This window comes from Psammomys obesus, unplaced genomic scaffold (genome assembly GCF_907164565.1).
Source record: "Psammomys obesus unplaced genomic scaffold, mPsaObe1.curated_primary_1811, whole genome shotgun sequence".
In the NCBI taxonomy this organism is placed as follows: Eukaryota; Metazoa; Chordata; class Mammalia; order Rodentia; family Muridae; genus Psammomys; species Psammomys obesus.
In genome coordinates, this window is record NW_026596034.1 from 8,856,353 (window position 1) to 8,880,487 (window position 24,135).

A 24,135-nucleotide genomic window follows, 5' to 3' on the forward strand; every position below is an offset into this window, starting at 1 on the left:
GGTTCACTTTTCAGTGATACATCTAGAGAGCTCTGTGCCCATCCATGCTTATTCACATGCTTAGAAAGATATTCAGCATCATTTGCTATGGCAAAACTGAATTACTTTGAATGACATTGACAGCCAACAGATAAATACATTTTGTACCTGTGCAATACAGACTGTTTAAAAAAAGTTCTAATGAAAAGGTCAGTGAGATGGCTTACGAGGTAAAGAGGCTTGTGGTCAAGCCCGACCACCTGGCTTTGATCTCTGGGGTCTCCACAGCAGAAAAAGAACTAACAAGTTGTCCTTTCATCAGCATGTGTGTGTGTGTGTGTGTGTGTGTGTGTGTGTTGTGTGTGTGTACACACGTGTGCAACACACACACACACACACACACACACACACACACACTCATATACACTTTGGCACATGATACCCCATAAATAAATGTAACTTTTTTTTTTAATGTGTGTAATCTAGGGCACCAATGCAGGAGAAAAACCATGACATTATCCTCCTTAAATGCTCTCTACAGTGTGATCTATAAATGTGCACAGAGCAAGCTGGCTGGACAAGACTAGTTGGTCACCCAGGTTCAGGTTCAACTGAGAGTCCTGCCTCAATAAATATGGTGGAAAGTGATGAAAGAAGACATTTGATGTCAACTGTCAACCTCTGACCTTCACATTCATATATATACACATGCATGAATCCCACATGCACACAGCACGCACACACACACACAGAAATGGAAAACAAAAATACATACAAATGAAAAAAAAACAAACGAAAAAAACCAAAAACAAATGAAAACAAAAATGTTCTCAAAGGAGAAGAGCAGCAGGGAAACAGGAGAGGGTCTAGGAAAGACTTTCTCAAATAAATTATTCTTTTCTTTTAAAAGTCAACATATATTGTTTTGAAAAATGCTTAAGAATTGATATGAAATCACAATCACTTAGAATAACCCAAAACAGACACAAGTAGGGTAGAAAATCAAAAGGAAGTTGTGACATTATTTATTTAATTTTTATTTTTCTGGACATGATAAATGCAAAGGAACCAACCCTTCCGAGAATGTCAGTTCACCCACAGGCTCTCAAGTTCTTCGAACGTGAAAGTCAAAGTCAGACCTCTTTCTATGTCTGACAAATATTCTACAATAAGTGTCTCAATTCCTTGTTCCCACTGTATATCATATTTTGGAAGGCCTGCCTTCCCAGGAAGGTAATTTTTGCAAATTTAAAACATGGCCCTTCAATATTACTTAGCTGACATAAACAAATTAAAATAAGGCCAGCCTAAGCCAGTTGTGTTTATCAACCTGATCCCCTCGGAAAAGGAGAGGTGAAGTCAAATACCCTTTAATACTATTTATTAGTGGAGTAATATAATACATTTTGACAAGTTGAGCAGCTTTAACAGGCAGCTGTTAAAGTCTCTACAGGGCCTGTTTAGAATGAAACAGGAGTGAGAGACAGTGCTGTAACTGGTTCTACGAACAGCTCAGCCATCAACTATATCCTAACCAAGTACTTTTTATCCAGCTAATTTACGGAGTGAATCCCTCAGGGTCTCCAGCGTCTAGCACTGCAGCTCATTAGAGCCCAATATCCAACTTTTCTCATTGTAGCACAGAAAGCATGTGTGCTTAAAATATAATTAAATGGAAAACAAACAAGATCCTTATTCCCTGACAGTCCCAGTATTTTTAAATTGACAAAGGCACGAACTTATATGCGATTATTTAGAAAGCAGGATGAATTTCAGCCACTTACAGCAAGACATTTGCCCAACCGTTCATCCTGCATGCAATTAGGACGCTAAAGACTTGGGCTCTGAGTTCCTCGTGGGAATTAAACTTGCAGGTCTCTTACGAACATGTAATGTGGTGAGACTTGCTGTCCAATGAGGTGTCTTATTGAAATGTCCCAGGCCGCTTCGCTTGTCACAGCTGTCCTTTCAGCCGCGTGCACTCACAGTGTATAGCTTTCATTACGAAAATAGAAATTTGTGTCCTAAGTGCTGTTACATTACTAATGCTAAATATTTAATTCCCTGGGGTTCCAATTATGGTTGAGCGCTGGCAACACTGATTCCACTCTCTAATAACAACTGTAAAGGCAATTGGAGCATTTTTCAATTAATTAAATACATAGTGAACGAGTAACCTCTTGTCATTTTGCCCTCCAGGACCTGAGCTAATTGCTGTAGAATAAAATGTTTTGAAAATTAACTGATAGTCTGGGCTGTACACAGTTATACCATTAAATTACAGTTTGCGCAGTGAAGTTTGTCTTCTGATAGTTACACTCACGGTCTGCAGCTGTGAGAAAGTACCTGGTATTATGGGCTTAGCGGGGCCTCCAATTAGGGCCAAGCTGAAAGCCTAGCACGGCCTTTCGGAACCTGTCAGTATCAATGATGGTTTGCCCTGCTCACAGATCAGCGGAACAGATTTCCACAGGGAAAGTTCCCCAGACGTCACCAGGAGCATTTACCATCCGGCTTCAATATTCTGAAAGTGTGCTCAAAAGAATCCCTATCGCTAATTACATTCACACACAAAAGCTCAAAACTAACGTTTTAAATTTCTTTTTTATTTTCCACACGAGGAAAGCTGCAAACTGCATGTCTGGGAAAGGCTGCCTTTTTGAAATACTTTCTTGCAGTGTCTTGTTTCACCCTAGAACAACATCATAAATAAGCCCCAAATTGATGTCTCAGCTGAGAAGGATGAATCATAAAAGCAGACGCCACATTTAAAATAAACCTTTTTCTGAAGTACAATGAAATTCGATTAAAGAGCTGGTCTCCTTGTAGCAAGCGCCGTTGACAGGTGTTCCTTAGCTCCGGCTCTTGATTGGCCATAATCTGAAATCCATGCTGGGAAGCGAATGCCCTCTCGCAGCTGTCTGTCTAGCAGGGATGATCCCCTAAACAGGTTTCACCGAATTAGGAGTCTCTACAGAAGCACTCCAGCTCGGGAAGGAAGGCACTGAAAGTGAAATTAATCACTCTGGGAGAGAGGGAAGAAATAATAGAGAAAATTTAATCATTTCCATACCAATCTTTAGGGTTTAAATCTTTAATATTTCTAAGATTATAGTAACATCTTTGAGAAATGAATCTTAATTACAGGATTAGCATGGAAGTACCAGTCAGTTAATATAAATAGATCAGCCTAAATTGCTGATCTCTTTTAGACTAAACTGGATAATGAGGACTTTTTAGAATTCTCATTCTATGTTGAGTTGACTTCTCAAGAACTAATGTCAAGATCACTGGAAAATACACATGGCCACACAGAAAAGAACAATAAAAATTATTTGAAGGTTTACTGAAGTATTAATCCATATGAACTGTAACATCTTAATAGACCATTGGCTTGATATATTCTGTCATTAGCAATTCTTTATTTTTTCTGTTGGGGATCATTAACCATTCGTGACATGATAAGCCACCGCATCTGCAAATGAAGACCTGGTGAGATGCTCAGTAGATAAAAGCACTTGCTGCCACGCCTGATGACCTGGGTTCAATCCTGGGGACCCAGGATTGTGGAAGATGAAAACTGATTCCTACAAGTTGTTCCATAATCCAACCATGTACGCGCACACGCACACCCACACAAATAATTTCAAACCCAGGTATACAATTACTTGCTTAAGATACTTATTTTCCCAGACTCTCAAAACTATAGTTTTAAAGGGAAAAGTAAAGAGAATTTGCGCTTTCAATAGAAGTGGTTCAGATACTGCTTGGATGTAGCTCAGTGAGTACCTACCTAGTATGTATGAAGCCCTAGCTTCAATCCCCAGCGTCGAGAAAATGAAGAAAAAAGAGAAAGAAACACATTGTATTTTATTCTCAAATGTTCATGTTCCTAGTTTTGAAAAACAATAACTTTACCAGCTGACTAATAATATATGGCTAAGTCTGGGTGTGGTGGCATCCCCCCAGAATCCCAGGAATTGGGAAACAGAGACAGAAGGTCCTCAGATCAAAGGCCAGCCTGGACTGCACAGGGAGATGCTCTCAAAACAATAAAGAGACAAATACATGGCTAAAACAAACTAAAGAAATACCTAATTTTCTAAAAACACAGCAACTACTGTAATCACCAAAGCCAGTGTATTTAGTCCTAGTTTTCCCAGGTTAGTGTGCCTGGCTAGCCAGTTGGGGTCAGTCACTAGATCCCACATGAGCAGTTTTCATCATTCTCCGGTCACATCTCCCCTTGGGATCACATGGCCTTGGATCAAGTTCTGTCTCCCTCCTCCCTCAGTGTGACCCAGCATACACACGTGCAGAGGGGCTGGCAGCTCACTCTATACAGTCAGAACAAGGTCTTACCTGTTATTCAACCCACATTTATATTTTGGGGTAGTAGGCAAACCCCATGAGCCTTGAAAGCAGAGGCCCCACGCCTACCTGAAGGAGCGAGCAGTGGTTTGACCTGGGGCCAATCTCTTGATGCTTCGGCTTCTCTGCTCTCCCAGCTCAGAGAAGGGAACATTCCTGAATGTTCTGAAGCCTTGAGGAGACAAGTCACTGAAGACTCTAGAACAGGTGAAAAGGATCAGGCCCATGAATGTCCAAGGGTCACCTGCTGGCACAGCCAACAAAGGTTTTTCTGGTGACTATGTCAAGAAGACCATGGAGTGTGTAATGCAAGCATAACAACATGCATAGCAGAAAGGAGATTCGGAGGCATTATGCGCCTCACAGGAGCTTTTTAAGAATTAAAGCTTTAGCTTTAGTACCAACAGAGTACAAGCCAAAAGAAGGGCTGCTTAGGATTTGTAAGTGAAGGAAGGGCGCTGAGCATGTGCTCACTGGTAAAGCCCTTCCTAGCATCCACAAGTGCTTTGTTCTATCGCCAGCTCCATAAAGACAGACAGAGTCAGAGAACTCGGAAGACAAATGCTATCACCATAGAGCCATTGCTTTACAAACTTAACTTTAGATACGGTCTGTTCCAAGCCTCACTTCCTTACTCTTGAGTGTGTTCAACCAGCCCTATTATGTCTAAGGTTTAAATCCCAGAGCTTCCCTCCTCTGGTTAGAATGGGAATATGAGGCAGGTTCCCATCCTGCCACAAAACTCAGAACTGCAAGCTGGTCCTTATGAGGTACTTGTAAGTGACAGTTCCATATCAGTGGCCCATTCTCTTACCTGCTCTTCAAATCTACAAAGCCTAGGGCATAGAAGATCTACAGGCACAGCCAGGAGAAGTACTGCTGGCAGCAATGGAGGACAGCAATGGAAGACAGTGCAAGGAATGTCAGAAAGAACTCAAACAAAAGTGATACCAAATGGTCTCAGGAGAGTCAGGTTTGACAGTCCAGCTTGTACTGATGACCCTCAGTTAGTATCAACATTTCCGGAGGCCCCATCCAAAATTTCAGAGGTAGACATGCTCCTTTAGCAGGATCTCCCACACCATGAGCTACTGCTCTCCTGAAAACCCCTTTCCCTGAGGGCTGCAGATCACAGTGGTTTGGGCATACTTAGATAGTTTTATGGTTAATGCACTATGGTATAAACAAATACAGCCCAGTGTAAGCATCTCCACTGAAAATATGTATGCCATAAAATGACAAATAAAATAGGTAAATAACTAAACCCACAGTAAATAGCTCAGGCACAACTGTGCATAAAATTAGCATAAACTAAGCTAAACTAGCCCTTTTCAAAACTGATGATAAATTTATTCACATGGAATTTCAAAATAAAAAGCTAAATGTGAACTTATACATACTACACTTCACATGAGAAGAGGTCTTAGAGAAACAAACATAGCTTGTGCATTTGTGTGCTCAGCTACCATTCTGCACTCATCTGATCAATGTTATGTCACTGAGACACAGTAGGTGCTTAATAAGCTGTCCCTTTGCAGAACTGTAATGTACAGGTTGCTGGAATGCCAGGTAAGCACGAGGAGAGATATCAGGTTATTGTCAGTTTCTCTGGGAGATGGGATTATAACATAAGGCAAGTGAAAACAAGGGTCTGAAGTGTGTACTAAACACTGGCTTTGATAGGTGAGGGTGCAAAGGCTCCTGGGTAATAGCATCTTGTTTTGTTGTTTTGGTTGGGTTTGACAGGAGAAGGCGGTGGCTGACCTGAAGAATCTTGGCTTAGGAATGGGAATGTGGGATATCTGTGCTTTCAACACCAGGTGAATACCTGACTCTCCTTCCCTGAGCTCCCACAGAGCTTAACCTTCCCCTTGTACCTTCAAGGCAATTGCAAGGATGAGTTGTTTTGACCCCAGATTTGCATTTTCTTGACTCTCTCCTGTTCTCATGCTCCTGTCTTCAGAATGGAAAAACTGCTCAAGTCCACTGCTTTGTTTTGAAGTTTTAATGTGCTCCTAGGTTCCTATCACTATAATGAGATCCCAGAGAAAGGAACTTAAAAGGAGGGAGTGCTTATTTGGGCTCATAATTTTAGTTTGAGCCTGATCAGTTAGCTCACTGTCTTGGGCCTATGATGAGGCCCACACATTCACAGCAGGAGGGCACGATGAAGACAAAGTTCTTATACTACAAGCCAGGGAACATAGAGGAAGAGACGAGAATCCCACAGTATCCTCTGAGGTTGCACCTCTGCTGCCCTACAGGCCTTCACTAGGCTCTAATTCTCACAGGTTCTGTCATCTCCCAATAGTACTATCTAGAGGATCAAGCTTTTATCAGAGGCCTTTGGAGAACATTTCAAATCCAAACTTCAGAAACTGTGGAGAGAAGTTCACACATCATAGAAGCATAAACTGGGGAAGGTAATAATATCAAATTACAAGTTTCTAAATGCTTTTTAAATTTTTCTGGTTTTCTTCTTTTGTTACTATATATACACAAATCTATATTTGTAACATATATATTATGTTATATAACACATGAATGTTATATATTTGTAACATATATTTTTTAAAGTATTTTTGTAATTTTGAGCCTTGTAGATAAAGAACTTGAATTCACTCCTAAGAAGTAAACAATGACCCATTTGAAAAATCAATGACTTCTCTTGACTCTGAGGTCTCAGAGAAAAATGCTGCTTCCAAAATTGGAGATAGGTAGATAAAGAGAATGACTTTTCACAGCAGAGCCCTCCGAAAGACAGGCTCAGAGGAGGAGCACCCAGGCTGCTGGGACCTCATGCTGTTGGGCTGTCTCTTCTTGAGTTTCATTGAGCTCCAGAGCCAGTACTAGAGACAAATCTTCCTTGGGCTTCTGGCAGAGAAGGGAAAAGTAAGCACTGTGAAATATGCCAGGACATTCTATTCCATTCTGTTCCTACTTACAAAATCTACCCAGTAGAACTTCTTAACCTAGTCTAACCTGCAGGTTCCACTTGTCAGAACTCAGCTGACCCAATGTCAGGCTCCTCTGACCTCCTACAACACACGCTCTGTGTGGCCCACTAAGCTAAGAAGGTGCAGAGCTGAAGGCACAGTAAAAGCTGGAGTGTGCTTCTCCCCCTCCCCATAGCACACTCCTGAAGGCTGCAGTTGCTTTTACCCAGCTCCTCAGCATAGCCATCAGAAGGAAGCTACAAAGTACGGTAAGGAGCAAAAGCACACTTTGAATAGCTAGAACCCGGGCCAAAAGCAGACAGCAGGACAGACATTTAGAGCAATGGGAACTGCCATGGCTTGAGAGATCCTGTCACCTCCAAAGCTCTTGTGTTGGAAACTCAGTCCTCAATGCATTTCATTTGGAGGTGGATCCGAACGGAAAGATGTCATGGATGGATTAATGCTGCTATAAAAAGAGCTCAAAGGAGTGCACTCTTCTCCCTCTCTGCCATGTGAGGACAGGCAAGAAGGCCTTCCCCAGCCTCCAGAACTATGGGAATAAATCTCCTTCCTTCTAACTACTCACCTTGTCACCCTGTTATAGCAACACAAGTCAACTGAGACACTGGACAGACAAACTACGCCAATGGACAAGGAAAAGGGTGTATGAGGACAGATGAGACATGTACACAGAGAGAAAAAAATTTAAAAGGAACAAAATGCAGGTGCTAGAGAACCAATAGAAATTTGTTTTTAGCGTATGTATCAGACTGAGGACTCACGGAGCAAGGAGATACTGTACTACAAACTGCCAAAACTGTACCATGTGGAAAAAATGACCCCAAAACAACAACAACAACAAAAAAACCACACAGCTTGTGCACGAATCATGATATTCAGGAGACAGAGGCAGGTCTCTAAGAGTTCCAAGACAGCCAACACAACAGTGAGACCATGTCTACAAAAAAAAAAAAAAAAAAAAAAAAAAAAAATTAAATATTATAGATACAAGAATGTGGAGAGATGTATAGGTAAAAAAAAAATTACAAAACAAAAACCTTGGATCTACAGATTTTGAAAAAGGAAGAGCATCGGAGAGGAGGGATCTAAGAGGTGACAGATGACACTGTTACAACAGTGACTTGATGCTGGAATGAACTGGGGCAGGAGGGATGCTGTGAGTCACAGGGAGGGCCAAGGAAGAGGTGGCAAGAGGAGAGGGAAGCAGAGACAGAGCACAGCAGTCAAAGTCATCCACCTATGTCCAGGCAGTGGAGAGTGCTGAAGGGGAGGGCAGTGTGCCAGGGGCATGTATCTTTGAGGATCACACGAAGAGAGGTGGCCAGCAAATGACAGATACAGGGCCAAGATGGAGCCCAGCAGCAGGAGCCAGGGACACTGTGAAATAGACACAGAGGTTAAGTGGGTCGAGAGCTGCAGGCTACTATTTGTCAAAAAGCCTCTTAGACTGCTGAACAACTGGATGGCATGGGATCTCTGAGGAGATCATGGGGAGACAGCTGATAGGAAGGCATGTTCACAGCTTCCCAGAAGGTTGAAGGCTAAGGAGGTAAACATTCCCAGGGGAGCAGAGGAGAGTCAGGGCTGGAGGGGCTAAATTAGACTGGGAGGAATGAAAAAAAATAGAGTATTTTAAAATATAGAAGAAAAGTAAGAAATTAGGTTACAACACTGATTGGCTGGCCAGAAAGGAAGCCCATTCCTTTGAAAATGAGTCACAACTGTGGAGGTACTGGAATCAATATTATTACTAAATATAAAATCACGAGTATCTTAATGTTATTACATTTTGTAACTACTTTGAGTAAGTCTGTGACTCATATGTTTGAAAACAGCTCAGCCATTCTGAAGACACAGATATTCAAAAGGCGGAGGCAGAAGATCTGTAAGTACCAGGCCAACCTGAGAACTCTGTGTCAAACTTTAAAAAGTAAAAAGAGGACTGGTAATACATCCTAGTAGCAGAATACTTGCCTGGCACATCCTGGGGAGAGGGGTAGAAACAGGGTCCCTTTTAGAGGGACTTATAGCATATCAAAGCTCCTAAAATTGATAAGATGTTTGGCAAAGGCTCTTACGTACCCTCCTCTGACCTTGTACTTAAAAAGTAATGTACACACTTAGCCCAAATCATTTCCTTCTTTCTTTCTTTTCTTCTTTTCGAGACAGGGTCTCACCATGTAGCTCTGGCTGCCCTGAAATTCACTCTGTAGACCAGGCTGCCCTCAAACTCAGAGATCCACCTGCCTCTGCCTCCTGAGTGCTGGGATTGAAGGTGTGTGCTGTTATGCCAGCCCAAAGCAATTTCTTCACAAGGACACTGGCTCAATGTAGTTTTATGAAGCAGTCACTCTCTAACTTCTTCTATGGGCGATTTTGATTTTAATTTTGAAGCTGGAGTCTTTGCTCCTTTAAATCTACAATGAACTACAATAGGTTTACAGATTAGGCATCTAAGATACCAGACAAGTACCAAATACTCCTTAACACTTACAAAGGGAGAAGATGGACTGAGCCTCCTGACCTGAGAGATGGTTGCAAGCTCTGGTTTTATGAGAAAAGCACCTGTCTGATTCTCAGCCCCACAGTTGTTCTCACTCACTGATCTGGGGAGGGAGCCCAGGGCCCCACACAGGCTAGGTGAATGCCCACTGCCTCAGCTGCTCTACCTCACAGGGCCAAACCTATAAATCCTTTTACAGAAGGCTGTCTCTGTTCTGGTGAGTTTAGAAAAAGACCAGGAGCTGTTAAATAGACTGCTGGCCAGGCAGACACTTTGACACTTCAAGAAATTCTGGCTAGACCAGATCTTGCTCTAGTAACCTGCAACCTTACTCAAGTTTGTGTTCCTCTCCGAGGCTGCTGTTCTGCTCCCAAAAGTGATGTGACTCCGCTTCAGAACACAAGCCTGGCCACCTCTTGGCTTCTTTATCCAATGCTGCTCCATCATATTCACCATCACTAGTGTCTACATCTCCTGAATTCTGAGTTTCTAATAACGAATCACTTTGTGGGTTCCTTGTTTCTTCTGACTTTTTCCTTGTCTATACATGCCAGTCTAGAATCATGAGTTGGGGAGGGGCATTGTGATAGAGGGGTCCCATTGCCTCCAAGTACTGTGATACCGGATAGACACTCCAATGCATTTTTCAACAACTGTACTTGTTTTAAAAGGTTTGTGTGTGCACCTCCTCTTTGAGCTTGTCATTTTTTAGAGTAAAAGGAATTTAATTATCTCATTCCGTTTACATACTGATGGCCATGACCACATAAACTACAGATAAAGTCACTAAAAGACAGGGGTAGACTAAGTGTCATTCCTCACTCAAAAAAGTTAAGAGACTTTTAATCTGCACTATAGGAGGGATCACTGAGTCCAGTTAATTACATCCCATTGTTTCTTAGAAAAAGATTGGGTTAGGCAGTGATGGTGCACACCTTTAATCCCAGCACTCAGTAGGCAGAGGCAGGTGGATCTCTGAGATTGAGGCCAGCCTGATCTACAGAGTGAGTTCTAGGACAGCCAAGTCTATACAGAGAAACCCTGTCTCACAAAACAAAACAAAACAAAACAAAACAAAACAAAACAAAACAAAACAAAAAACAAGAAGAAGAAGAGGAGGAGGAGGAGGATGAAGAGGAGGAGGAGAAAGGGGAGTCACTGTCACATCATTATGTCTTATGAAAGGGGATCCGAATAACAATCATTCCTTAAAATTCCTTTCCCAGGGTGTTCCCAAAATATCACATATGGCTTTGTAAGGCATTATCATGTCTCAGTAACTAACATATAACTGGGTATAATTCCCACAAGGGCTGGGTAGGAATGAGAGCTGTTTTTGTCCACTAGGCATTGTGTAAAGTAGCTACATATTTTTTAGAGACTGTGTACCTGAAAAGGATGACTTTCAGTTTTCCAGTTCTTTTTTTCTCTAAGCGCATGGTTGAACTGAAAGCACTCTGTATACCACCAGCCGGACACCGTACGGGTAATCCTGCAGGTGGTACGGAACAGCCGAAGCGGAGTCTATGGGTCCAGGTGTGACAGTGAAGCTTTGATGTCTGGTCTCTGTTAAACCTAGAAAACTGCCCCCATTTTTCCTGAGTAACTGTGACCTTTGCAGCACCCTCTCAACAGTTTGTACACCTTTCTATAAGCAGGAAGATTTGCTGGGGAAAAGAATAGCTATGTAAAGTGCATCTAAGTAAGACCCAACAAAACCCAGACTCTAAAACAATGTGTTCTTCTATTTAACTACAAATAATTTAAGATAGCCTATATAGTTTAAAATTATTAACTAACGTTAATTGATATTAAAAAATTCCACAAAAAACGTAAATAGCCTCCTTGCCTTGTTCCCTCAATTACAGTCTGAAAAGCAATCACCTACAGAGTACTCCACAATTTCACCAGCGGCCACCCATCCCAGCAAAAGAAACATATTCACACAAAAACTGTCACATGACTAAGTGTAGCAGCTTTATCTGTCACAGTCAAAGCCCGAAGACAACTGCGACGGTGTAACCATAAGGGGTTAAACTTCAGCACTGCTATGCCTTGAGTTGCTACTAACAGGGAGGTAGGTAAAACACACACACAACCTGAAGCTTCATAAAACAAGCCCATCCTAAAGGTTACTGCCTTCCGCAGACATTTTTCATAGGCTTGGAGGGCAGACTTCCTGCAGTTAGGGGTGGTGGTGGAGGGCATGGCCACAAAGGGATGAGATGAGATCTTTGTGGTGACGGAAATGTTCCTATCTTGATCGTTCAACATCAATATCCAGGCTGTGACATTAAATATACTGTAAAAATATTACTTCTGGGAAAAACTGGGGAACAGGTTCAAGGACATTTCTAGTATTTTGCACAACTTCCTTTGAATCTATAATTATATCAAAATATAAAGTTTAATTAAAGATATAATTAAGAAGGGGGCCCAGGTGTGGTGGCACAGACTTTTAATTCTAGCACCCAAGAGATGGAGGCCCACAGCTGTCTGTGAATTTGAGGCCAGCCTGTTGTACACAGAGTTCCAGAACAGCGGGGAATATATAGAAACATCGTGTCAAAAAACAAAACACACCACCACCACACAAAAACACAATTACAAAAACAAAACACACCACCACCACACACAAACACAGTTACAAAAACAAAACAAAAATCAAGAAGGGAAACATTATAGCTTTTATGCTGAATTTGCTTTGCCATAACCAGATCTAAGCTTCAGAAGTATCCATAGGCTTGGAGTCTTCGCAACAACTGTGGAGGTGGATGAAGAACAAACTGGGCCACGCAGATAAAACCCAGGTAATTTCTGTACCTGCTGGCATCTTTGTCTCTCCTGGTTTCTTGCCTAGGGGATCTCGACATAGACACACCCCTTCCATGTTCCGCCACTAGAGTTGCAGGCACACACTGCAGACTGATCCTTCCCTTTTCTACGGATGCCACAAAGGCCGGCAGGGAAGTAAGTCACGGCTACCTTTAGGGAAACGGGATGTCGACCTCTTCACACAAATCTGATGTTCCCCACACACTGAAGGCTCTGCCAGGGCAGGCAAATTTCTTCCAGCATCTGAACTGCATGGACAGATTTGTTCAGGAGGAAATGTTCTATTGGGGGGTTGTAATACAGAGAATTTAAAAGTATATGTGGTTCCCTGTCACCTTTTTCTCCCATAAATATAACAGAAGCAGGTTAGAAAGTGATTTTAAGCCTACCTAATGATATCTGATTGCTAGAAGCATCATTTTAAAAACTCTTTCTTAACCGTCAATATTCATCCAATCAAATAGACATTTTATTTTGGAAAAATGAATTAACACATAAAATTTCTTTCATTTTTCTATTCTTTGATTAAAGCAGCAAACATTCAACAATGCAGAGTAACATTAAGCATTTTCAAAAGAACTAGTGATACAGAAGCACTTCACCTTCTGCCCAGAGGCTGCCGGTTGGAGCTGTTGGAGCTGCAGAATACTGCAGTCCATGAACAGCTGCCTCCAAGCACAGCAGCATCTCCCAGGTGCCGGCATGCTCTGCATCCTTTACATCCAGAAAGAATGAGAGCTCAGGAAACCCAGAAACACTGGCTGAATCGAAAAATAATCCTTATTTGTCACAATCCTTGTCAGCCCTTAATATCTTGTACACCACTGATTACAACTTAACTTGGCCCTGCTGCTTCCTATGTGGGAGAAGACAACCTACTAATCAATTGTGGACACTAACTGAAAATGCTACCTTGTGGAGACATTTTAATAACTTGATAATGGGGTGAAGTGCTCCCTCTAACTGCTACTTTAAGATGTTTTCAATAACAAAAACGTCAGTGTGGGTGCACGCAGCCTTTGCAAACACCAAGGCTACGGTATGAATAAGGGACTAAACCACCCCTGAAAGGGGGTGGTACAATTCTGCAAGTGGTAGAGGTCATATGGAAAATAGAATTATATGCTAATTTGTTCCTATATTAGGTTATCTTAGAAGGTCAGGTGAAACACGATAAAGTAAATTCTAAAAAAAAAAAAAAATAATAAGTAAATTGGTATGAACCATGTCAAAGTAAACTGTTGTCTTACAGATACAAATAGGAAAGATTTTGAAGGCAGGGGTCTTTCTTCCTCTGTAAGTTTTAACTGTCCTACCTAATCACATACATAGTTTTTCCCTACAAGAGAACTGGGGCAGGATTTTTTTTTTTTTTAAGAAGAGAAAAGAAATAGAGAAAGGCCTAATATTCAAGGGAATACTTTTCTCCAAAAAGCCTTCACTGTGATGATTTAATTAAGTTTATAAAGATAATCCTGGATGTACTGTAAAATAAAGCGATCCCAGCTAAGCGGTGCGGTGTAAGCTGCTACTGTAATGCTCTACTTTACCCCAAAGAAACAACAACGTAGATGTGTTTGCTTAACACACATAGGTCTGATGCAAAGATACTTTATCTAAAAATCTATCAAGAAAACTATTTTTTTTTTCCTTAGAAGATGTAATTCTATGGTTATCACACTGACTTAACAACTATAAATGCAATCTCAAAGGCTGAAGACATTAGGCCACTGGTTCCAATGGTACACGCCTCCTATTTCTTTATTTCAAAAGTCCCTTGTGGGGCAGGTGATGGTGTGCAGATGAACCCTGAGGCGCAGGAAGTCAGAGCCACAGCCTTTCACAATGCACCCAGTTCACTGCAGGACACAACAAAGACGAGTGACCACCCACGCCACACCTTAAGCAATTCTTAGGGAAAAGGTGAAACAATAGTTCTGTGTTCTCAGCTCATCCTTTCGTTCATGTAGATATGAGTTGCATTTTCAATTGCTTTTCTACATTTCTAGGCCCATCGCATCCAGGGAGCAAGCACAATCAGCCAAACATCCCTTCAATCAACTCGTTTTTAATTTCTAAAAGGCCTTTCATACTGATTTTATGACCTAGTTACCATAAAATGAGTTAGGTCCCCAAGAAATACCATTGTGTTACCATCTCTGAATTTGTCTTTTCCTAGTGAACATCAACTCGCCTAATTCATCACACTTTCTCCTTACCAGTGAGACATGGGGATACAAGCCAGATTGAAAATCTTCACACACTTGGGTGTATAAACACACTAATACTTATTTCTTGCTTGAAGGATGTTATATATTGAGGTCTTACTCCATAAAAAGTCTAGGATTACCTGAAAGAAGGGAATAAAATATGACAAAAATAAAGCTCTGCAACGGTGTCTAAAAACCGGCACTCAGGGGATTAATCTTTACTTGCAGAGAAAGCAATCCAGTGTCAAGACAGAGGTGGCCTGCCACAAAACACTGCACATTAAATACTACAACAACCCATGTGAGGTGTCTTAATAGAACCCCATGTCATCTACAGATGGCTGTGTGTATACCTTCATTTTAATGTGGGAATTGCAAAAATATTAGGCCAGGTAAAGATAGCATCAAACAAATCAGTAGCTAGTCAATAACTAAAGAAAGAGACCCCAAATAAGACTTGAGAAGAACCCTTAAAACCAAGGGGCCCAGCACTGGGACTCCAGTTATCACAGACGCCACCATCATTCCTGGTGGGCTGCTTATAAAAACTGTATTTCCCCAGCTAGCTGGGAGGAATGAAAAGCTTCTTACAACCAGCTAAAAAGAAAGTCTTTACCATGCCCCTTGAAAAAGCTCATTTTCACATTACTCAGGCTTCATTATGCTAAATCAATATTCGTTTAGTCACTGGGGTTATTGACATATTTTAAAATAAAAGTATACCCTTCAGCTACTGCACTCATTACAGGTAATTTGTCTTGTCAGAGAGCAGGGAATATTATCTTAGTCTTTCAGGAGCTGACAGCCCATGGAAATACCTCCCTATGGTTACAACTGTAAATAATTTTAAGGTAAAATATTGAAAAATCAATGACTGTTTCCTGCAATCTGTCACAAACAAATCAATCATAATCTGTCCTGCCATCGAGTATGATTTGAAGGAGATGGGAGCAGATGTAATTCTTGGCTGGAGTCTCTCATTTCAGAATCACTTCACATAATGGTGTCATCATTTAAACACTTAACAGTGAGCGCAACTGCCACCGTAACATCGAGTTGGACAAAACCACAAGGAGGAGGAGGAGAAAATGCCATCACTGTTATGTTAACAAACATTTAATTTAAATGGTTGGTGCATTAGTAAATTTCCACTGTGAACAGTTCTACCTGCCCCTTTCACAGCTTGAAATTAATCAAGGCTGCTTTCCCACATCCTGATGGGTAGCAAGTCAGCATATGACTCCAACTGTACTCTACAACACTTGTCTTTTATTTAAAAAAAAAAAAGAATAAAATCAGGAATTAACAAGACACATGGGTTCCAGTATAATTCTATCCCCATAACAATGACTAAAAAAAAAAAAAGTGTCCTACAAGTCAAGATCATACCTTTATGATCTAAAACAAGTGGCATAAAGGTCTCGGATGCCTAAATATTGAATTTTGTTTTCCCTTTATTAACAAACACGTTTCAACTTCGTAATGTTGCAATGCTTTATATGACCAGTAAGGCCTAGTTGGCTGGAGAACACCCAGAATCTAAGCACAAGCTGCACCATCAGCTGCTGTATTAGAAGCAGCAGTAATAACCCGGCCATGCCAGGTGGGAAGCTGGTCATGGTTACAATACTGAATCCTTGTGCCAATGTAAACTGCCTTCCAAATGAGCACCCTGCTATCGGCATTTTCTGACTACGCTGTAATGGTTCCCCAGCTGCGGACAGCCTGCGAGTAGACATGGGGAAAAGAATTTGAAACTAATATTCCTCCCTCTGCTCCAGGGCTCCCCCAGAACACTTGACTTCCACACTACCCCAGCATTTTCAGCAGGTTTGTAAATGTGCTCTCAGAGCTTTAATGGAAGAAATCAATTTGAGCTACCACATTTCTTACCATTTTCCTAATTATATAATTAGACACCATGAAGCCCTTTACTGTTTTATTAATGTCCCTTACTAGATATAGGTCAGGGAGTAAAAATTTGTAATGACAGGGAAAATGTTGCCTTTCTTAAAAAGAAAAACAAACAGATATAAATACTATTAAGCAATCGAGGTCTGTGTCAACAATCCCAGACAAAATAATTGATCTTCTGAATGGCCTGACTTATAACTAAACCTTCCTCAGTCAACGTGGCAACACCGGGCCGTAAGATGGAGCCTCTCCTGAAGATGCAGTTGGAGTCCAATGCTGTTTTTCAGGAATCTTAGATTTCAATGCCAGCAGTAGGTTTCAAGACAAAACCACACATGAGTAAATTATCAGAGATGCCATCCCAAATGAGCAGAGTCTTCTACTCTGTGTGAGCCTCAGCAACAGCTGCAGAGAACGCAGCAGCCAACCTAGTGTGGTGGGAAGGGGAAGGATGGGCCTGGCCAGGGTTTCCGAAAGCAAATAAAGCTCGGGCTGAGACCAGGAAAAGAAACCACGTCCCACTTGCTCCAGGCAGACTGTTGCTGGTCTGCATAAACCAAGGCCAATGGGCAAGTCTTCCCCTGTGCTGGGCTGCTGGTCAGTCACCCTGGAGAAGGTACCCCTAGGTAAATGCAACAAAGGAGTAAGAGGTAAATGAGGACAGATGGACAACAGGCTGAGCGCATGTCAATCCCAAACTGAAATGTCATCTGCCAGGCTGTGCAGGAAGCCATCGCAGATCTAATTCGCAGAAAGAAGCTATTTTAAGGGCGCTGAGTAGGCCGAAATGCTATTTCTCAGTTCTCTAAACACAGCCTGTAGCCCTGGGAGAAGCAGGCTCAGAAAGTTAGCAGAAAAAACAGGTTGGTTCCCATAGCTCAAAATTAAAGAAATTCGGTCTACTGGACAGAGTTCTCATGTATGATAAGGTTCAGGATTACAGAGAAAAGTGCTCTTGACAAGAGATAATATTACCTCGCTGTCTTCCGAATCACCTCCTTCCAACAGGCAGTCAGAGGCTCTGTTACAAACCGCGATTCTTAAAGAGAAAACGGCCACAGTTAGCTTCATCTCCTATGACTTCCTTCCTTCATGGAATTTTGACTTAATTACTGATACCTGAATTGGTTTTATTCCTGGATGATGCATTTCTTAAAAAGTATACTCTTTAGCTATTTCCATTGGAGAACATTTAGTACAACCTTCTCAATTAATCAGCCATAACCCATTACTACAAAAAAGGATGGCCCCCACTGCACTGCATCTATTTCATGTAAGAGGAAGAGTTCTAATGAATTTGATTACCTTTAATGAAACCCGAATCTTAATTGTAAATCCAGCTCACAACAGATATGTACCTTGATAAGCCTGAACACTTAGATATTTCATATATATTATATCCATGTATATATGAATATATATATATATATATATATATATATATATATATATATCTCCTAATATTTATTCTTAGGAAAAAAAAAAAACAACCAAACCTCATCCTCTTGTGTTTAAGTTAAAAAATTCTAGCATGGTTTAAAAAGAGAGCAGAACCCTGAGCTTAAAGGTAAACAAAGAGGAGTCCGATTTCTCCCTGCTTAACATTTTCTTTACATTTTCACTGTGCTTCTAGCTTGTTGTGATGTTTCAGTAGCTTTCAATCAGTACTGGGAACACAAGTCTATTATTTACAAACCATTAAATAGCATTTCATACTACAGACAAGCCCACACTAAGGCCTATAGCAACAATTCAGAGAAGCATTTGTTCTAGCAAAGGCTAGACTAACTAGTCTGCCTTCAGTAATATTAGCTTGTTTTTTTTTTTTTTTTTTTTTTTGGAGGGGGGGTTGGGGAATCAGCCACCAACTTTATTGCTAATACACTTTGCAATTCACTAAATCCAGTTCTTTGTTCTAGCCCTTAGAAAGCACAAATATTCTGCAAAGTAATTCTTTCTCATTAGCCTTTCTTAACCACCTATACCCAGAAGCCCCAATTTTAATAACAATGACAAGCTTCCCATTTACCTGTATACTTTCTGTCATTAAGAGCTTGATTTCTATGGCCGAAGGTGGTGCTAAAGTTATTTTTGAAAGAACCAGATCATAGAAATAATTCCAAAATGTGATTTGTTATAACGCTAATATTTCCTTTAAACAGTAATTTAATTTCTATTAAATACACAACCTTGGTCTTGATTTTAATTGTAAAAACCTACTTATAAATCTCACTATCCAATGATACCATTCAAATAAATTATTCAATGCAATTCCAAGACAAATGATAAATTATTCAGCCATTCCACAAATGAACAATTTTTAAATTTACCAAATTCCTGTTTAATGTCCTAATAGAATTTTAAAAATCAAAGGCCTCAGGTGGCATTTGCCCACCAGTCATACCGCCCCCTATTACTAACATGCATACTTTGATGAAGCCACCTTGGCACTATTTGGCAACTTCATATACAAGGGCACCCAAAACAGGCAGGTAAGTCTTGCTATGTGCAAGAACAAATTTCAGTCCATATGGGAAACAACCCCATAGTTTGGAAGTGAAGTTAGCTGAAATATCCAAATTATATTACAGAAATGTTGTATGTATATTATAGAAATATCATACATACCACCTGTACAGAAAATAAAAACGATTCTGTATAAGAGAACATAGAGCACTAGCAATACTTTGGGGATATTACATATGGATGTCTAATCTAATTTTCTCCAAGGTATCATTCTGTATTATGGCAAATAAACAAATAAGAGCTGTATCAAGGTGTGGAATATCATTAGCCTGAGAAAAGGCTAGGAAAATGGATTACACAAATGACAGCTGCAGGAGAAAATTGTATTTTCCTTTCTTGAACAAATGTTAAGTGCATCCTCACTAATAAAGACTTGCACTCAAACTGCATTACAATACACTGGTTTTCAATTGTGAAACATCTTAGTTGATTTGCAGGCTAAATTGTTGCTGAGGTCTACTAGAGCTATGACAGCACAACCAGTTTATGCAGAAATAAGTCATCAGTACTGCACTTCAGAGGAAAGCTGTGAACACAAACTAGTCATTACTGAACAAGGAAAAGAGATCACTGCGAGGTTTTACATGTTTATAGAAATGTGTCAGTTGCCGATCTGCTCAGAAAAACTATTCTGTATCAAAACAATGTTAAAAACAGAAGCTAATGCAACATAGACACTGAAGAGAAATCTATGAAGACATATATTCTACCAATCAAAGCAGGTGGAACTGTTTGAGAATTAAAACATTGTTCCAATGATGACATTGTGCTCATAATCTATTTTAAACAGCCCATTCAATTCACAAAGGATTACATGATTTCATTCATTTCCAGCTCATCAACTAAAGAGCATTATAATTTTTTTCTAAGATTTCTAGAACATACAAACATTCATAATTGTATTATTAATTAGAATGGAGAATTCATTTGTATTAATATTCCATCTCTTTTAACACAACATATCTAATTTAAAAATAACACATGCCTAATAGCATAAAAGATGGGGACTGTAGTTGCCTGAGGAAACATTTTGATGGGGGGGGGGCGTCTGTGGGATAAATGAAGCAATTATCTCAAAATTAACTCTCTTGTTTCAGCAAACACATCTAAGTAAGTCTTCCTTTGATTTTAGTTCCCCGTGTAATTTTAACCAGCTAATTATCCTGAGTCAAAAAGGAACCATGACTCTACACCTGGCCTGTCCCATCATATGCCCATGGACCCCTCCACTTTCATTTCCTCTTTCTACCCTGAGGTTTAATGTTAAAGGAAAGCATAGACACATCTTACACAAATGCTGATTGACAGCCAGCTTCCAGGAAACGTCGCGCTACAAAGAGGAGGGAAAATTTTAATGTAGCACTTATGTTAAAGGGTCCAAGGTTGCAGGGTAAGCCAAGGGTAAGCGGCCACCAGCATCCCCCCTTGTCATCGTTTCACACTAAGCAGGTCCTAGGAAAGGATGGTGTTCTCTTTTACTGACCACCCAGGTTAGAATCTGGGCACTAAACTAATGCTGAAGCATCATCATTTGTTCATTAGTTAAAATGTATAATACACTACTCTGGAAGGAGTAAAAAGTTCCCTCTATTTCTACAAATGAAAACGAGGCATTCCACAAACATTGTAGCTATGCAATCCATGCTATGAAAAGGGAATTGTTTCAGATCACCAAGGCACTTGGGGAGACTGTTCATTCCCCAAACCTTACAAGGCATATATTTCTCATCTATTTACTTTTTCATTATTTCCCCGTTTCTTGCACACTGAACACGCCTTCCTCAACAGATTGATGCTGATCACTAACGAATGTCTGCCTAACAATACAGCCCTCTATTTAATGCTTTGCTTTAGAAATTAGAGCCTTTATTCCACAAGGAGTACAAAGAAAGCCGACACAAAGTATTGCCAAAAAGCCACAAGTAGTACTAGAACGTGCCAGAACATTTAACATTAAAGTATTCCTCTCTAAAACTTCTGTTGCCAAACTGCTCACAAAATCTGGAAGCTCAAAGACAGGTTTCAAGTGCAATTAAATTATCCAAAAGCAAAACTGTACAAAACTATGCCCTCTTCTTCTGTCTCCATTTATAGACAACATTTTCTCTGGATCTTAATTAAGATAACGATGCACACCTGTGTCAACATTCTCCAGCAAGACAGCCTTATCAATCATAATCCTTTAAGTACACTCGAAAACAGCAGAGCGATATGACAGAAGCAATCTGTTGCCTTTCCTGATGCTGGTGTTGTGTCTCCGCCACAAGAACGATTGAGATCTTTAAAACCCAGCAGATCTGCTTTTGTAAGTCTTTAAAGTTTTAACTGTAAACAGCTATTACACTAAATAAACAGGCGTCACCTCCTTTGCACTTGATAGAAACAATGACAACCCTATTTGTCCAAACCTTGAAGAGCAAGCAAGCTCCATGCCAGATCTTGGCAGCACAATCGTGGGTCTTATTTTTAAAGCTCTGTGTTTTGAGAGCTAGTCATAACTGGATCCGTGCAGACACGACAAACCAATAAACCCTTGGCAAGTTTTTAAATGAAGCTTAACAAGCCTACATTAAAAACAATCCGAGTAACCTATCCCTGGTACAACATGTTTAGAAATATACGAATGCAGCAGTAAAGGGAAATAAAAAGTCTTGGTTACTTGGCATGAGGGAAGATAGAGCCTACCTCTGCTGGTGAAAAAGAGCTTCAGTGACAAGAAACCCGGAGCTACAGCTAACAAGTGAGCAAGCCCCCACATGGATGAACAGAAAAAGAAAAAGAAAAAATAAGTGTGTGTGTGTGCGTGGGAGAGAGGGTGTCGATCCTCCCCCAGTATCAAGATAAAAAGTTAAAAACCTTGTGTTTAGAATGTGTTTACGGAGCGAGAATATAAGAGCTTTCTTATAAACAGGGAGAAAGGACAGGACGCCAGATGCTATCTGAATCCCGTCTGCCTGCTAATGATCAGCCTTAGTCTCCCCTTGCTTATTCACACGACACTGTATCACACGCAGGCGGCTGAGGCCAGCAGAGCAGCAGAGCCATCAATGTGCAAATAAAGCAGAAAATAGAGACATCCTTAAGAAATGAGCCTTAAATTTGATGTAGAGCGGAGCTGACAACCACGGAAACAAAACCATAAATTCTAAATGCTTCAATATCTTGCAGGATTCTTTCTAGTTTTTCACCCCCCAAAAAAAGACAGTAGAAGAAAAAATAGGGTGGGGAGCAAGATGGGGGGGGGGGGCAGAAACAGCCAAGCCGCCCAAGTGGCAGGATTATGTAATGAGGATGTCTGCGTGACAGACTTGGGCTCTCGGTGGCACAAACCTCCTTGGCTCGCTTTCAGAAGTCGTCGTCCTGGACGAGAGCCGAGACAGTGATGCAGGGGACACGCGTGGGCCCGGGAGACACGCCCACGCGCCTTCCCGCACGCGGACCGCAGCACCCGCCAGGCGGGCCTCAAGCTCTGGCGGCCCACGCGCGGGCCCCCGGCTGCATCCACGCCATCGGCTTGGTGCGCGGCCGTGCGCGGGCCGCGGACGCTCCCTCGTGGCAGGCCGCGCCGACCGTTAGCCGGGCTGAGCGGGCGGAGCCGGGGGCGGTGCGGCCGCGGGAGGCGGGGACCCGCGCGTCGGGGCGGGGACGCTCCCCGCAGAACCCCGGCCTACCCTGAACCCGGAACGGTCAGCCCGAGAGGCAGCCTCGGGCCGTCGGATGCTCCTCGGGGCTCCGGCTCCGCGCGCCGCTCAGTCTAGTTCCCAGCCGCCCGACTCGGCGACCGACCGCTTCTGGTCTCCATGACAATACGCAGCCCAAGTCCCTCCCAGCCACGCCCCCTCGGCGCTGGGACTCCGAAGGAAGGGGACTGCGTCATCTGGAGGTGGGACTAATGAAGGCCGGCGTCCAATCAAGGCGAAGATATGCTAGGGGAGGGCGGGGTGGGCCGAGAGGTTCTCGGAGAATGTAGTCCGCGGGGGTCCTAGCTCTTGGGGGCGGAACCTGGAGTCCGAGGGCTAAGTGAGGGGCAGCTTGCGCGCGTGCGTGGAGGCGCGCCGTGGAGCGGGTCCCGGCGTGGTCCGGGTGGGTTTAGCGTGTGGCCGGCCGGTCAGAATCATTGCGCGAGACTCTGTGTATAGTTATGGTCCGGCTTGCGCGTGGCCGGGCTGTGAAAGGCCACCAAACGCTTGGTGTGTGCACTATGCCGGCCACGGTCGGGGTTCACCAGCGCCCCTGTCTGTCCCCGAGCTCCAGTGCGTCTGTAATTTGCGGCTGCGGGAGGTGGAGACTAGGGGCGAGGGTCTGTTTTGCCTTCTCCGGTGTTGCCCGTGGGGGCGGGGGTTGGGGGAGATCTGCCTGTGACTCAGTGGTTGTGTGTTTGTCTGGCCAGCGCCTCGCTGAACAAACAGCGGTTGGTTTGGACACTGTTCTGCCCAGTGTTTGCAGTGGAGCTGGGGCGGGTGCGAGCGACGGGGAAGGCGACTTAGTGGAACAAAAGGGAAGAGATCCCACACCCTCCGTCACCACGGACCTGGCGGGGCGAGCTGCCCGCGGCCAGCCAGGAGAAGCAGGCAGCGCTGCCTGGGACGGCAACGGGGCCGGCGGCGGCTGGGGGACCTACTCCGGTAGAGCTGCTTCTCAGTCGGACACTTCTTGCCCACTGCCTCCCGCGCTCCAGAGAAAAGCCACACCCCCATCCGGAGTCCCCCCAAGTCTCCTCTCTGGCCTCCTTTCCTCTTCTGGCAACGGTCGGTGAAAGCAAGGCCCGGCCCGGGGTCCTTCAGCCTAGGCCTGGCTCTCGCCCACCTGCTGCTGGCGCAGAGAGGCGGTGATCCCG

General features: G+C 42.5%; 1 long non-coding RNA gene across 2 annotated transcripts; it reads right to left on the reverse strand.

Annotated features, from left to right (window-relative positions):
- Positions 1–981: 981 nt before the first annotated feature.
- LOC129687045 (uncharacterized) lies at positions 982–22,795 on the reverse strand. Of its 2 annotated transcripts, XR_008721730.1 has the most exons (5): positions 22,629–22,795; positions 17,748–17,811; positions 4,420–4,548; positions 3,773–3,793; positions 982–3,004 (listed from the first exon to the last, which is right to left on the reverse strand). It is a non-coding gene; the product is annotated as an uncharacterized LOC129687045 (long non-coding RNA). The 2 variants fall into 2 exon arrangements; XR_008721731.1 differs by lacking the exon at positions 3,773–3,793.
- Between the last annotated feature and the right edge of the window lie 1,340 nt (positions 22,796–24,135).